The 13771-nt window shown below is 38.4% G+C and overlaps 1 protein-coding gene across 1 annotated transcript in view; it reads right to left on the bottom strand.

Moving 5' to 3' along the window:
* arhgap35.S (Rho GTPase activating protein 35 S homeolog) overlaps window positions 1-5457 on the bottom strand; it is a 28633-nt gene extending 23176 nt beyond the window's left edge. The window contains exon 1 of the mRNA XM_018233143.2: window positions 5318-5457. The gene's annotated coding sequence lies outside the window, so the exon portion shown is untranslated. The remainder of the gene's footprint in view (window positions 1-5317) is intronic.
* Window positions 5458-13771: the final 8314 nt, after the last annotated feature.

The raw sequence follows: 13771 nt of genomic DNA on the forward strand, positions 1-13771 counted from the left end.
CATTCATCTGAACTAATTTCTAATAACAACTGCAGCAAGGGAAGTTTGGATTAAAACAATGGGATGCCACAATCTGAATGTTTAGGACCAGAAGATTTAGGGCCTTACATATGGGTGTTTAAAGGGGAACTATAGCAAAAATGAAAATTCAGCTTCAGCATACTGAAATAAGAAACTTTCTAAATACAATCAATTAAAATGTCTGCATCATTTCTGAAAAAAAATCAAGTTCATCTTCACTATCACTCTCTCAGCATGTTTCTATTCATTCTCTCTTCATGCAGGAGTTGGGTGTCAGATAATCATTGATAGGTAGATCCAATATATCTTATAGGGGGGCTCCTTTTATCTAGAAGATGTATTAGAGCTCATTGTATTAAAATCACCAGACATGTCTCTCTACATGCAGGATTTGTGCAAAATGCTGTTATTTTGTTAGATTGTGTTTGTTCTGGAATCAGTTGATCACCTAAATACTTAAAAAAAAAAAAAAAAGAATAAAAATGATGTGTTATCACAAATGATTGCTTATAAAAATGTGACTGATAAGACAGAAAAAAATGGGTAAATAAAAATCTAAACCTATATCATCTATGCATGAAGTGACATAACACATATTAGCTTTTAGCTATAAAATGCACAATTTAATTAGGTTTTAATTCCAATATATTGTAAATGTTCAGTTATTACATGAACATGGATCATTTTGAACACAGAAACCCATATATTTGTTTTTATTAATACAGGAATGGGACCTGTTATCCAGAATGTGCGAAACCTGATGCTTTCCAGCTAACGGATCTTTCTGTAATTTGCGTCTTCATGCCTTAAGTCTACTAGAAAATCATGTAAACACCAAATAAGCCCAATAGGGTGATTAATATTATTATTAGTTGGGATCAAGTACAAAGAACTGAGAAAAAGAAAATCATTTTTAAAAATTTGGATTATTTTGATAAAATGGAGTCTTGGGAGAGTCTTTCCATAAAACGAATCTTTCTGGATAACGGTTCTGCCAATAACAGATCCCTTACTTGTATACGTAGGAGCTGCCATACAGAGTAAAAACCCATAGAATATGATAATTGTTTATCAAACTAGGACAAAAAAAATTGATACAGGATTGAGGTTGTTAGGGCAAGGCCACACGTGGCATCTTTAAGTTGTGTTTTTAAAAACGTACAGCCGAGCGTAAATATGCCCAAAACGAAGCCCTAATGAAAATAATAGAATACGCACTATAGCGTTTCCGACGGGGAGCTTGCGAGCCAGCATTTGATACAACATGCCAGTATTTGCGTTTTTTTAGCAGAAAAGCCAATACGCCAAGGAAACACCATATTTTTGAACTCTATGGGATCCACAGGTTTGGAAATACACTTTGCTAAAATACGATGTGTGTTTTCAAACTTCGCGAGATGAATTTCGAATATACATATTTACTCGTTGTGTGCTGGTGATGTAATTACATATCGTATTGACAAGCAGTACAGCTACATTCTGTATGTAATTGTTTTCCACTGGGCTTTTTTTTCCGCAAAACTTTACTTAAATTCTTCTGAGTGGAATTGTGGGGAACGAAAAAAAACAGAAATGCATGTTGGGAAAAGAAAACTACAGGTTGAAAAACGCATATTATCATGCGTGTGTGGTTTTATTGGCGTATTGACACTTGACCGTGCGTTTTTAAAAACGCAACCTTAAAACGCCACGTGTGACCTTGCCCTTAGTGGTTTACGCTAGTAATGATGACAAAGTAACTACAGGAGAATCACAAAGTACTATGGAGCCTGGCTGCAATTAGAGCAAAATGCACTAGCTGTAATATTGCAGTATTGGATGAGAATAAAAAACAGGGCCTATGACTAATGGATTAGGATAGATCCATCAAGAAGACAGGGCTGGGTCTGGCTACAAAGGCTTAGTACGGCAAGTATACTACCCGACATCAGAGGGAAAAAACATATTTCTTTTAATATTTCTTTAAAATATATCACACAGAAAGTAAAAGTCTAGCATCACCATAATGTGATTTTTTTTCTAAATAGCAAGAGTGGGGAGACAACAAAAAGTTTGAAAAACAAAGCACATTTCTAAATGGCAATGAAGTATTAAAAAATAACACAAAGGAACGCAAAAACAAATGCTGGACGCCAAAGCCCTATAGAAATTATAGCTTATGGTTTTTTTTCCCCCCACTAAGGAAATATATATTATCTGATAATAGATGACTTAAACGGTCAATAAAAACACGATTACCCTATATTGATATAGAGATAACAATTTTCTCAGCACTGTCACTTAATAATACTTATTCATCATATATACAATTGGTTTGCACTGAAGAACAAAACAAATCATTGTAGCAATCTATATTTTATGCTTATTAAATGTGGGGCATTATATACTGACGAGCTGCAGGTTAAAACCCACTTTTAGGTTTAGTCATGTGAAGGGTGCTAAACTGCTCTTTCAATTCCTACCTAAAGAGTAAAGAGCTATAACAGGTTTACATTTTGAATTTTTTCAACTCATCACTTTATCTATCAATTTTGTATAGTTTTGGCCCAAATAGCAGACGGAGTAACACACAATTACTAAAAAGAAGCCTCTTCCTGAATATTATTATTATTATTGCGCCATGGGTGAGGCAGCAAGCTTATTGGAAACTAGTAAAAAGCAGCCCATCATACACAGGTGTATTAAATGAAGTGTGAGTTATTGAGATGTAACTCACAGTATTGATTGTGAAGACAACAGTGGCTTGTGACCAACAAGTTGTTCACCAACCCCTTAGATGTTGCTCTCAAAGGTCTCAAAGCAGATGCTTTTTTTTTTTTTAATTGCTGATTTAGAAGTAATTTTTGGCTGCATAAAAACCAAGTGTACTGCCAAACAGAGCCTCATGTGTAGGCTACAGTGCTGCCTACGGGAGGCGCTATATAAATACATGTTAATAATAGGCTGCCAGTCCACATTGGGACTACCAAAAGAGCATATTACAGCCTTTATTTAGCATTTCCATAGACTTCTTTTATATTTGTTTTGCTCCCAACTCTTTTTATATTGTTATGTGGATTGTGATTTTAAAGAAAAAAAAAAAAAAAAAAAAAAAAAGAAGATTAGGGACCCCTGACCTAGACCGTTATCTGGTGATTTTCAGCACCCCACTATAAAATAGTTTACTGTGCACAAGAGAGTCTGTTTTGCTTACAACTCTGTAACAGTTCCACCACACTTTATGCATAAAGAAACACAATCATGCAGCTTAATTTGTGTCTCTGGCAAAAATTTCTTTAAGGCTTTTGTGCCCCTTAAAAATCAAACTGTGGGCACAGAAAAGTGGATACATCTAAATGCTTTTAACACAAATTTGTGCACACTAACCACCCAACATCCTGTATTTTTGCTATTTTATTCAAAAGTTCTATTGTCCAGTATCCTGTGCCATCAATACATAAAAATCTAGACTGCAGAATGTTTTATTGTATTACTCTGTTGTCTCTGACATTTCAGTTATACCTGTCAGACCTCTCTACATTCCTTAGCTTTAAAGGGGTTGTTCGTCTTCAAACAACTAGTTTTCAGATAGATCACCAGAAATAACAACTTATTCCAATTACTTTCTGTGTGTCACCATTTTTCTAATATTGAAGTGTAAAGTATAATTTTTCACCTTCTCAGTGATCCCCAACCAGTAGCTCGTGAGCAACATGTAGCTCTCCAACCCCTTGGATGTTGCTCTCAGTAACCTCAAAGCAGGTGCTTATTTTTGAATTCCAGGCTTGGAAGCAAGTTTTAATTGCATAAAAACTAAGTATAGTACCAAGTGTAGCTTCCTGTAGGCTGCCATTCCACATAGGGGCTACCGAATAGCCAATCACAGCACTTATTTAGCACCCCAAGGGACTTTTTCATGATTGTGTTGCTCCCCAACTCTTTTTACATCTAAATGTGGCTCATGGGTAAAAAAGGTTGGGGACCCCTCTTCTAAAGCAGCTCTGGGAGCGGGGGTCGCTGACCCTGTAAACTTTTCCAAATTGATACATTTAATTGATACATTTCTTATCTTTGTCCCTGCTGAGTAGAATCTCTGGGTTTCATTACAGGCAGCTGTTAGAGTTGATACAATAGTTGCTAATACTCCAGAGATGCTGCTGAGAAATGTATCAACTCAATGTTGTAACAGTTTAGAGTCTGCACCTGAATTACTGAGCTGCCAAACTGAAACACCAGAGGTAGGAACATTCAACTTAGATTTTGGAAAAACTGCAAAAAATAAATAATGGAAAGTAACTGAAAAAAAAGTCTTTATTTCTGGGGAACAATCTGAAAAAAACCGAACTGAAAAAAGTGTTTGGAAGGTGAACACCCCCTTTAATATGTTTGTGTGTGTGTGTGTGTATATATATATATATCTCTATCTATCTATCTATCTATCTATATATATATATATATATGTATATCTATCTATCAATCTCTATGTTTATATATCTATCTCTATGTATATCTATGTATATTTATGTATATCTATGTATATCTATCTATGTATCTATGTATATCTATCTATCTCTATGCATATTTATGTATATCTATGTATATCTATTTATCTATATAAATAAATGATGATGATGATGATGATGATCTATGTATATCTATCTATCTATCTATATAGACACACAGTTAGTAAAATGCACTGCTCAAGGCTAATTTATTTCCTCAACTTGCCAGGGGATTGTGGGAGTTTTAGTGTAACAGCCCTCAATGCAGGAAATTTGACAGCCCAGACATATTAATCCAAAGACATCTGTGAAAGCCTATATACAGTTCTAGCAGTGATATTTCCATACAGTGAGTGAGAAGGCTGTAGAAATGATCCCTATGCTATGACCATTCAGCAGATAAAATAAAGGATCTGTAAAGCTGATGGATGAGAACAACATTGAGAATGTATATTAATTCAACACGTTGTAACAAATATAAAAAACGCTGCCCCTGAAGTAACAATCAGAAAGTATAGGGGTTGCTGCATTATTGATGTCCAACTTGCGGCCCTCCTGCTGAATGGCTCTCACGGTAACCTCAAGGCGTTGGCTGAAAGACTGGAAGTTGTTGTCCATCAGCTGGAGGGCCGCGGGCGAGACAATCGTGTCATGGCTAATGAGTGGGATCACATTGTATGTACTGCAGGCTGCAGCAGACACTCTGCATATTCATAGAACGGCAGCTTTATTCGCCTACAAATACGCACACACGCCGCTCACACTGCTGCCCAGCACAGGGTTTTACGAGTGACACCTCTCCCCTACGTTCTTACCATGTATCTTTGCGTTTCTGCGGGTGTATCCAGGTGCCTGGCTCTAGATAAGGCCGCAAGCACGGTTTGAAGTAATAGCCGGACACCTCGGAGAATATAGCAGCTGCTCGATGTTTCCGGGTGTATGCAGGTGACAGTGATATTACTGAGGCCCCGGTCGCTGTTTCCGGGTGTATCCGGGTGACACGGGTGTCTCCTGTAATGGCGGCTCCTTCCTTCCGGCGGTCGCGCGGGCGCGGACACTACCAAAGGAGAAAGGCTAGCGGGAGCGCGCGGGGAGCGCCCCCGGAAGTCCACCATGTTTCTACTCTCTATTGCTTTTGTGACAATAGCGAAAGAGGTAGCCGGAAGTAGAGATGACGCGATTTGTCCCTGACGTTATTCCGGTAAAACTTTATTAGAATTGGCACTAGATACAAATTGAACAATAGTTAAAGAATGCGCTGAGTGGTTTGTTTTACTGATGCAGGCGCTGACTTGCTTCGTGTAATAACGAGTAACCCGTTCTATATCTGCTTTCAAAAGATCGGGATAGTTGCGGATGAGTTGCTTTGGGCAACTGGTGGAAGTTGGCAATTATGTGTGGAAACACGTGAACAATGGTGCTGGTAGAGCTATCAACTAATAACCACTGGTCAAGAGAGAGAGATAATGAGCCAGTCCTGGCTTTTCACGCTGGAATTTCTCTTCCATGCAGGGGTGCCAGGTCTAATTTTTAAAAACAGCCAAAGTCAGCTCCAAACTTGCCAAGAGGCACTTCAAACGTAGCCCCAAAATAGCACAATCTGTGCAGTGAAAACAAAAGGCTAATAAATAAATATATGTGAAAATATGCCTTTTCCGTGAAGTAAAATGGGACAGATTTGCCCGTCATCAGGGGCGTAAATACAGAGAGGGAACCAGGAGATATATACCGCCCAATTTTGGAAATAAAAAGAGGGACAAAAAAATTGGCAGATGTAGCGCTGCAACATTTTGTTTGACCACGCCTGTTTTTTTGGTCACGCCCCTAATTACCATGTAAATTTTACAAAAGTTGGTAGGTTATAAAAGTTTGAACATATTTCTGTGGGGTCTTTTTTCAGTTATTACAGTTCTCCCAAAGGTCCTGTTATCGTATATTGTTACAATAACTTATTTGCTTATCTCAAAATTGTTACAAAAGTATATTATCTGCAGCTGTGGCTGTTCTGGGCTCTCTGCCAAAAGCCAATTAAGTTAGAAACATTGTATCTTTTTTTATTTAAGATGTTCAATGTCGAGAAAATCGGGACTTTCCAGTACAAACCCGTGACTGCGGGTTGAGTTGTCAGAAGCGGGACAGTTGGGAGGTATGGAGATATAGGGGCCCCACATACCTCCCCACTGTACCGTTTTTAGAGGGACAGTCCCTCTTTTGACAGCTCAACGTGCAGTCCCTCATTTGTACTGGAAAGTCACCGAACAGCCATAAAAAGAAACAAAGTTTCTAACTTAATTGGCTTTTGGCAGAGAGCCCAGAACAGCCACCATTATCACAATTTCAGATAAGCAAATAAGTAATTGTAACAATATAAGATAACAGGACCCTTGGGAAAAGTTAGATTCACAGCTTAAAGGGCAATTCACCTTCATTAGCAAAACTGTAATAACTGAAAAAAAACACAGAAATGTGTTCAAACTTTCATAACCTGCCAAATTTTGTCAGAATGTTTTTGAGGAATCTAACTAGGAAGGGTCTCGTCATAAAATAATAAATAACTAAGCCTTGCTTCATCTCAGAATCTTGTTTGTGCACCAGAATGCTTGTCCATCACTGGCTACACAATTAAATGGTTAAGATAACTGGGAAGTGCTAAATGGAAAGTGAAAGTAATTGCCTGCCCCGCCTCTATGCCTAGGGAAATATTTGATTGACAGCTGAGATTTATTAAATGCGTTTACAACAGCAATGAATGCTTTAATAAAAAAAAAGAATTTGGATTTCATGTTTAATTTGAAAAGGACTTTTATTATACAGTTTTTTATGTCTGGGTGACAGGTCCACTTTAAGCAACAATTATAGTTTACATCATATTAAGTGACATATTAAAGAATCTTATCAAACTGGAATATATATTGAAGTAATTATTGCCCTTTTACATCTTTTATACTGAACTCCCATTTTATGATATTCTCTGTGCTGCCTCAGAGATCACCTGACCAGAAATACCAGAACTCTAACTGTACCAGGAAGAAGTGTGGAAGCAAAAGACAGAACTTTGTCCGGTAATTGGCTTATGTGACCTAACGTATGGTTTGTTTGTGTGCACTGTGAATCTTAAGAACCCAGGGGGGCAGCCCTTATTTCTTATTCCTTAGTGGCAATTTAGGATTACCCAATGGCACATGGCCCATGGCCCAGACCCCCTCTCCCGATTAGCCCACATCATACAAAAGGCAACGTTTCAGGCCTACCATGCCCTTTATCGTGCCTGATTGTAGTGCAGGAGAATGCAGATAGAGATCCATCTGCTGTGTTTACAAACAGCTAGTGTACTACCAAAAAAAAAAAAAATCCTATCATATGGGATAATTACAACTTTTAAATCAGAATTTAAGGGATATTAAGGAAGAATAAAACTGCATGTCACTTAAAGTGTTATTATCCTATTAATCCCAATGGAAAAATCTTTCTGATTCTGTCCTAAAGTATGACCTCTTTATATTATATATATATATATATATATATATATATATATATATATATATATATATATATATATATATATATATATATATATATGAGTTCCTTTGATTAAATACAGGTTATCTGTGTCTGTATTTACCTTTTTTGTTTTAACATTGTCACTGCAGCCAGGGTTGAAGGCCACCTGGGAGGTTTGCAATCTGGGTCATAGTGTTATGTTTTTCTGGGACAGAATGTTAAAGTATGTTTAGTTTAGTTTTTTATAGACACTGGAGTTTGATTGTTTTTTTTGTCAAGAATATAGCTGGATATATGAAAAGCTGACACTCTCTGCAGCACAAACCAGAGCCAGAGAGAGAATATATCTGTCTTGACATACAGTATTCCCTATGTTAAAAGGAAAATATCTACTATTTTTAAGGATTATTTAATTTTAGTAAAGTATTAGCCTTATGCCACATTTAATACTTTGATCATCACTAACCATTGCTATGGTGCTGTGCTATAAACCGGTGTTTTGCTTTTGGCCAGGTTTTTAGGGTTTTTTTATGTGTGAAGGGGAGAAATATGCTGTCCTTACTAAAGGTGGCCATAGACGCAAAGGTCCGCTCGTTTGGCGACATCTTTCCCCGATATGCCATTAACAGGAATGGCTATATCTGGGGTAATCTGAACGTTCGGCCCTATGGCCGAACGATCCGATTACGATTTGCAATGGGCTCCAGCGGGATCGGTCGGGACAAAATCCAACCTGTCCGATCGACCGAACGACCAAGATCCGCCGGACGAAAAATGTCAGGACTCTCCACACACGGTCCGAAAATCGCATGAATCCTCGATACATACAATAGGATCTTTGCGTTTATGGCCACCTTAACACTGGTCTTGCAAGCCATCTTTACCAGTCAGGTAGTAACATTTCACTGGCAGCAATTAGAAGTCTACCTCTCGACCAGAGGTGTAAACATACAGGAAACAGATTCTGTGACTGTGATTGAAGGGAGATGTAGTGGGTCCAATATATGTCAAGGAAAATGTCTTATATCCTGTAACTTCTAGTTACACCATTGTACTTAACATTCTACTTTCACACCACTTAGGCATAAACATCACTGTCATGTGGTAATCTTCACACAAAATATCCAATTATATAATTTAGGAGCACCAAATGCAGGATTGGGTTTGGCAGGTTTCAAACTATGTAGCTGTTTGAAATATATAATCTGTCGCAATAAAATATTTTCTTAACATAGTGGTTTAGGAATGGTTATTAGTGACCATGAAACACTGAAGTCAAGTCCCTTCATAATGTTACCCCAATATCTTAGAAAGTCATGTCTTCACCTCCCTCTCAATTACCCAGAATTTAAGCAGGTTTCATTTGGACCAGTGGGCCTGCACCCGGGCCCAGTGCTGTTAAGTTACGTTACTGACATGGCTAAACATTCCTCCTTTTCATACTATACTATCAATTTCAGAAAGCAATCTGCCATTTATTTACACTTCATACAGACATTCTCCAGAATTGTAATGACAGTTGCTAGAAATAAGTCCTTTCAAGGTCTATTGAGAGAAGTTCTGCATAAGGCAAGCAATAGAGTAGCTCCTACTAACATGTAGTTTATGAATGTAAATACAGAATATGGAATGTTCTGTCAATACTATATTATTTTTCCACATGAAAAATGTAAGATAATTCCTACCTATAAACATAAGCTATGCCCCTTTATTACCTTCCTCACAGCATAAACAAACAAGTTTTGAAAACATTTACCTTTGTTAAAACTTGTTCATCCAGATCCGTGTCACAGATCGTGTCACAGGAGGGTGAATGAGGATTTTCTGGTTCCCCAAGGCAATATGAGAATAACTTGGATAATCTGTCATGGAGTTTAGCTCCCGTGCGTGCCTAAATAACTCAGTATATCAAATATCTCTGCAGTCCTGATAAGAAGTTGCTTTTACTTATGCACTAGCAGTGCCTTGTCTCTTTGCAGCTTTCATTGTGATTCTTCCTCTTTTTACCCTTTTATTTTAAGAACAGTTTATGTTGCAACTATTTTAACTACTGAAAGACAACTAAAGCACTGTGTCAATATTTGCTGTCGTTACTGTACCTTTGTATGAACTGGGGGTTATAGCAGCTCTGTAAACATCAAATTAACAGCAACACCATATGCTCATACATGGCTTTCTCTATCCCTGAGCGAAGTACATAGAAGAAACTTTGTGCTTGATGGCAGCAACTTCAGGGTTCTAGAACGTGAATGGCTTTACCTCTGGGCTCATTTATCAGAGATGGCAACCTGTAACACCAGCTCTATGACCCTGAAAGATTTCTGGAATAGTGGAAGCATTGGGTGTATTTCAACTGGAATTTAGTAAGCTACCACAGCATTTTTTACATTTTTAAAGGAGAACTAAAGCTTAACTAAAGAAATAGGCTAGAAATGGTGTACATAATGTTTTGGGCTTCTGTGCCAGCCCAAGGCAACCACATCCCTTTAGCAGGGAAGATTTGTGCCTCCAAAGATGCCCCAGTAGCTCCCCATCTTCTTTTCTGCTGATTCTCTGCACATGCTCTGTGCTGCTGTCACTTACTGAGCTTAGGGACCCACTCACAATATACAGTACACATAGAATATAAATGTCACAATATAAGGCTTATTAGTAATTAATACAGATAATTACTACATGGCAGCACATAAACCAGTGCAACTAGTATCAGAGTTTAATAATCAGCCCTGTAGCATCATCTTATATTACAGGCCAACTTCATTTTCTGCTTGATAATTTGCGGCAACCCCTAATCTTATCTTATCAATAGCTGCTCAGAGCCCACTGAGCATGTCGCAGACACTTTCCAAGATGGCGACCCCCTGTAACAAGTTTGAAATTCTGGATCATTGCTGCTATTGCTGAAACTTTAGGCTGGTGCAATAAGATCGTTATATAAAATATGGCATTTTTATCCATATTCATTTTAAGGGTTTAGTCCTCCTTTAAGGCCCACTCTCTCAGCAGATATTTTTCTGTGTTTGCCAGTGCAAGACAATGGAAATAACATATCATTACCTGGCGTGTGTAGGATCCCTGTCAATCCCACATCATAAAGTTTGGGGGATCCAAAAGGTCATTGGTGAAGACTGGTGTTGGCAAACTCTCTAAATATAAGCAGTTAAACATTCTGTACTGTTTATGTACTAATGAAGTACTCTTCACTCACCCTTTGCCTAGAACAGGAGTCCCCAACCCTTTTCACCTGTGAGCAACATTCAGATGTAAAAAGATTTGGGGAGCAACACTAGCATGACAAATGTTCCTGGGTGGTGCCAAATAAGGGTTATGATTGGCTACTGGTAGCCCCTATGTGGACTTGCAGCCTACAGGAGACTCTGTTTGGCAGTACATCTGTTTTTTATACAACCAAAACTTGCCTCCAAGCCAGGAAGGCGACTGTCGGATGAAGAACGTGCTTTCTGTGTCCACATCCGACAGTCGTGTTGGATGTAATGTAGTTACTTTTCATTCAGTCCAATTAGAATCTTGATGCCTGCGTCTTCATCCGACTTGTCACGTGTTTTGTCGGCGGGCGTCGATCTGACAAAAAACACACAGCGATTGGGTAGAAATCCCCGAAAGTTTTTCGTTGGATCGACGCACGTGGCAAGTCGGATGGAGTCACACGCTTAAAGATATAATTGAATGAAAATTCAGAGGTAACAACTTCACGGTCCGACTTTCGGATGAAAACGTTGCTTTATGCGTCCACATCCGACGCAACGCAACTGTAGTTTTTTTCCTACGAATTTTCATTCAGTCCGATTAGAATCTTGACGCCTGAGTCTCCATTTGACTTGTCGCGTGCATTTTGACTGCGGCCGTCGATCCGACGAAAAATGCTTGTGGAGTTCTACCCTAACTGTCTCAAGGCAATGAAAAAGTTGGACAGCACAGGTTTAGACACTAAAAAAATGATCACTTACTTTTTATTTCAAAAGAATCTCCATATCAATAGTATTGGTTAGAGCAAGTGCGCATTTTCAGGCCCTGTATGCATGGGTCCATTCTGTACCAGAATGGATTTTACACATACATATCAGATTTAGAATCATTTTTCTAGGGATGCACCGAATCCACTATTTTGGATTTGGCCGAACCCCCTATTTTGGATTTGGCCGAACCCCTGAATCCTTCACAAAATATTCGGCCGAATACCGAACTGAATCCGAATCCTAATTTGCATATGCAAATTAGGGGTGGGAAGGGGAAAACAGTTTTTACCTCCTTGTTTTGTGACAAAAAGTCACGCGAATTTCCTTGCCGCCCCTAATTTGCATATGCAAATTAGGATTCAGATTTGGTTCCGCCTGGCAGACAGATTCGGCCGAATCCGAATCCTACTGAAAAAGGCAGAATCTTGGCTGAATCCCGAAAAGAATCCTGGATTCGGTGCATCCCTAAATTTTTCTACCTGGTGCTAGTTATAAACTTCATAATCTTGCCTGAAGCAGGCACCGAACAAGTCACTAAAGCTTGCATTTTATAATATAATATTAGCCTTAAATAACTAACCAGTTTTGATCCATGCCTAACATGGTACAACACTCTGTTATGAGGAACTAACAAAAATGGCCTAGACTACCTTTTTGTAGTTCACTCTTTTCAAATCAGTGTCCTCTGACATCTGTGACACATACATTAACAATCACAGTGAATGTCAATTAAACAAAAGTATATTTGCATCATATAAATCGGCTATTGACTCTTCCACATTTATTCTCCTGTCTTGGTGAGTGCCTTAATTGCATCTCTGGCTTTTTTTGATTTCAGTGAATCCTTTGTTGCTTCTGGTATAGGTGTAGTATAATGAAGGTTTGTAGAGCCCTGTAATAATATTTAGAATAATGAGGTAAAAACAGCTTTGTCTTGTCTGGTCAGGTAAGGTAAGCAGAGTTGTTCAGAGGAGCTTGGGGAGGGGCTCTATGGTTTCATGATGGATTTACTTCAGTTTTAAAGTCAGTTGTATAACTAGATGTTACTGGGCCCCACAACAAATTTATTTTAGGGTCCCCAAAATATCCAGACGTTGTCCTGTTTTACCAATATATATTGAAATTACTCATTAAGTAGGGCCTCATGGGGCCCCTATACCTCCTGGGCCCCCTGCAGCCACAGGGTCTGCTTCCTCTGTAGTTACTCCCCTGTTTAAAGACTTCTTCAGTATAACAAAATCCACATGTTTTTGCAGTGACTCTTTAATTCCCTAATCTGAAAATAAAAGCTGTCTTTAGCCGAAGTTGAAGATTCTACTACAAAATGTAGAGTACACTCACAGCTAAAGGAAATAACTTTATCATAAATATAATTTGTACTAGAAACAGTGTATGAAGCATTGGCGTAATGTTCAAAAAGAAGGATCTGAAATGATTAATTGAAAAATGGGCAGAAAGTGCCACTTTTTTAAACTTTTGCGCCCTCCCCCACACTTTTGTAACATGCAATGGTCGACAATCTACTACTGTATATACTGCCTTTATTAGTGATCAGATCAGCCATTGTCAGTGATTGTAGAATCACCCTGCCCAACCAGATTCTCATCAGGCATGAGCAGTATACAGTCTAACTCTTCTAGGCTATGACGCTGGACCCATCACATCGACTGGGTGAATAAGGGGCATGACCAGGCAGATGTGATTAGTGCACCAGGCTGTAATAACAAACTCTAGTTATACTGTAAGATCCAAAAAAAATCCAGTAGGTATTGACATTGTATTATACAGGTG

Source organism: Xenopus laevis, chromosome 8S (genome assembly GCF_017654675.1).
Source record: "Xenopus laevis strain J_2021 chromosome 8S, Xenopus_laevis_v10.1, whole genome shotgun sequence".
Lineage (NCBI taxonomy): Eukaryota > Metazoa > Chordata > Amphibia > Anura > Pipidae > Xenopus > Xenopus laevis.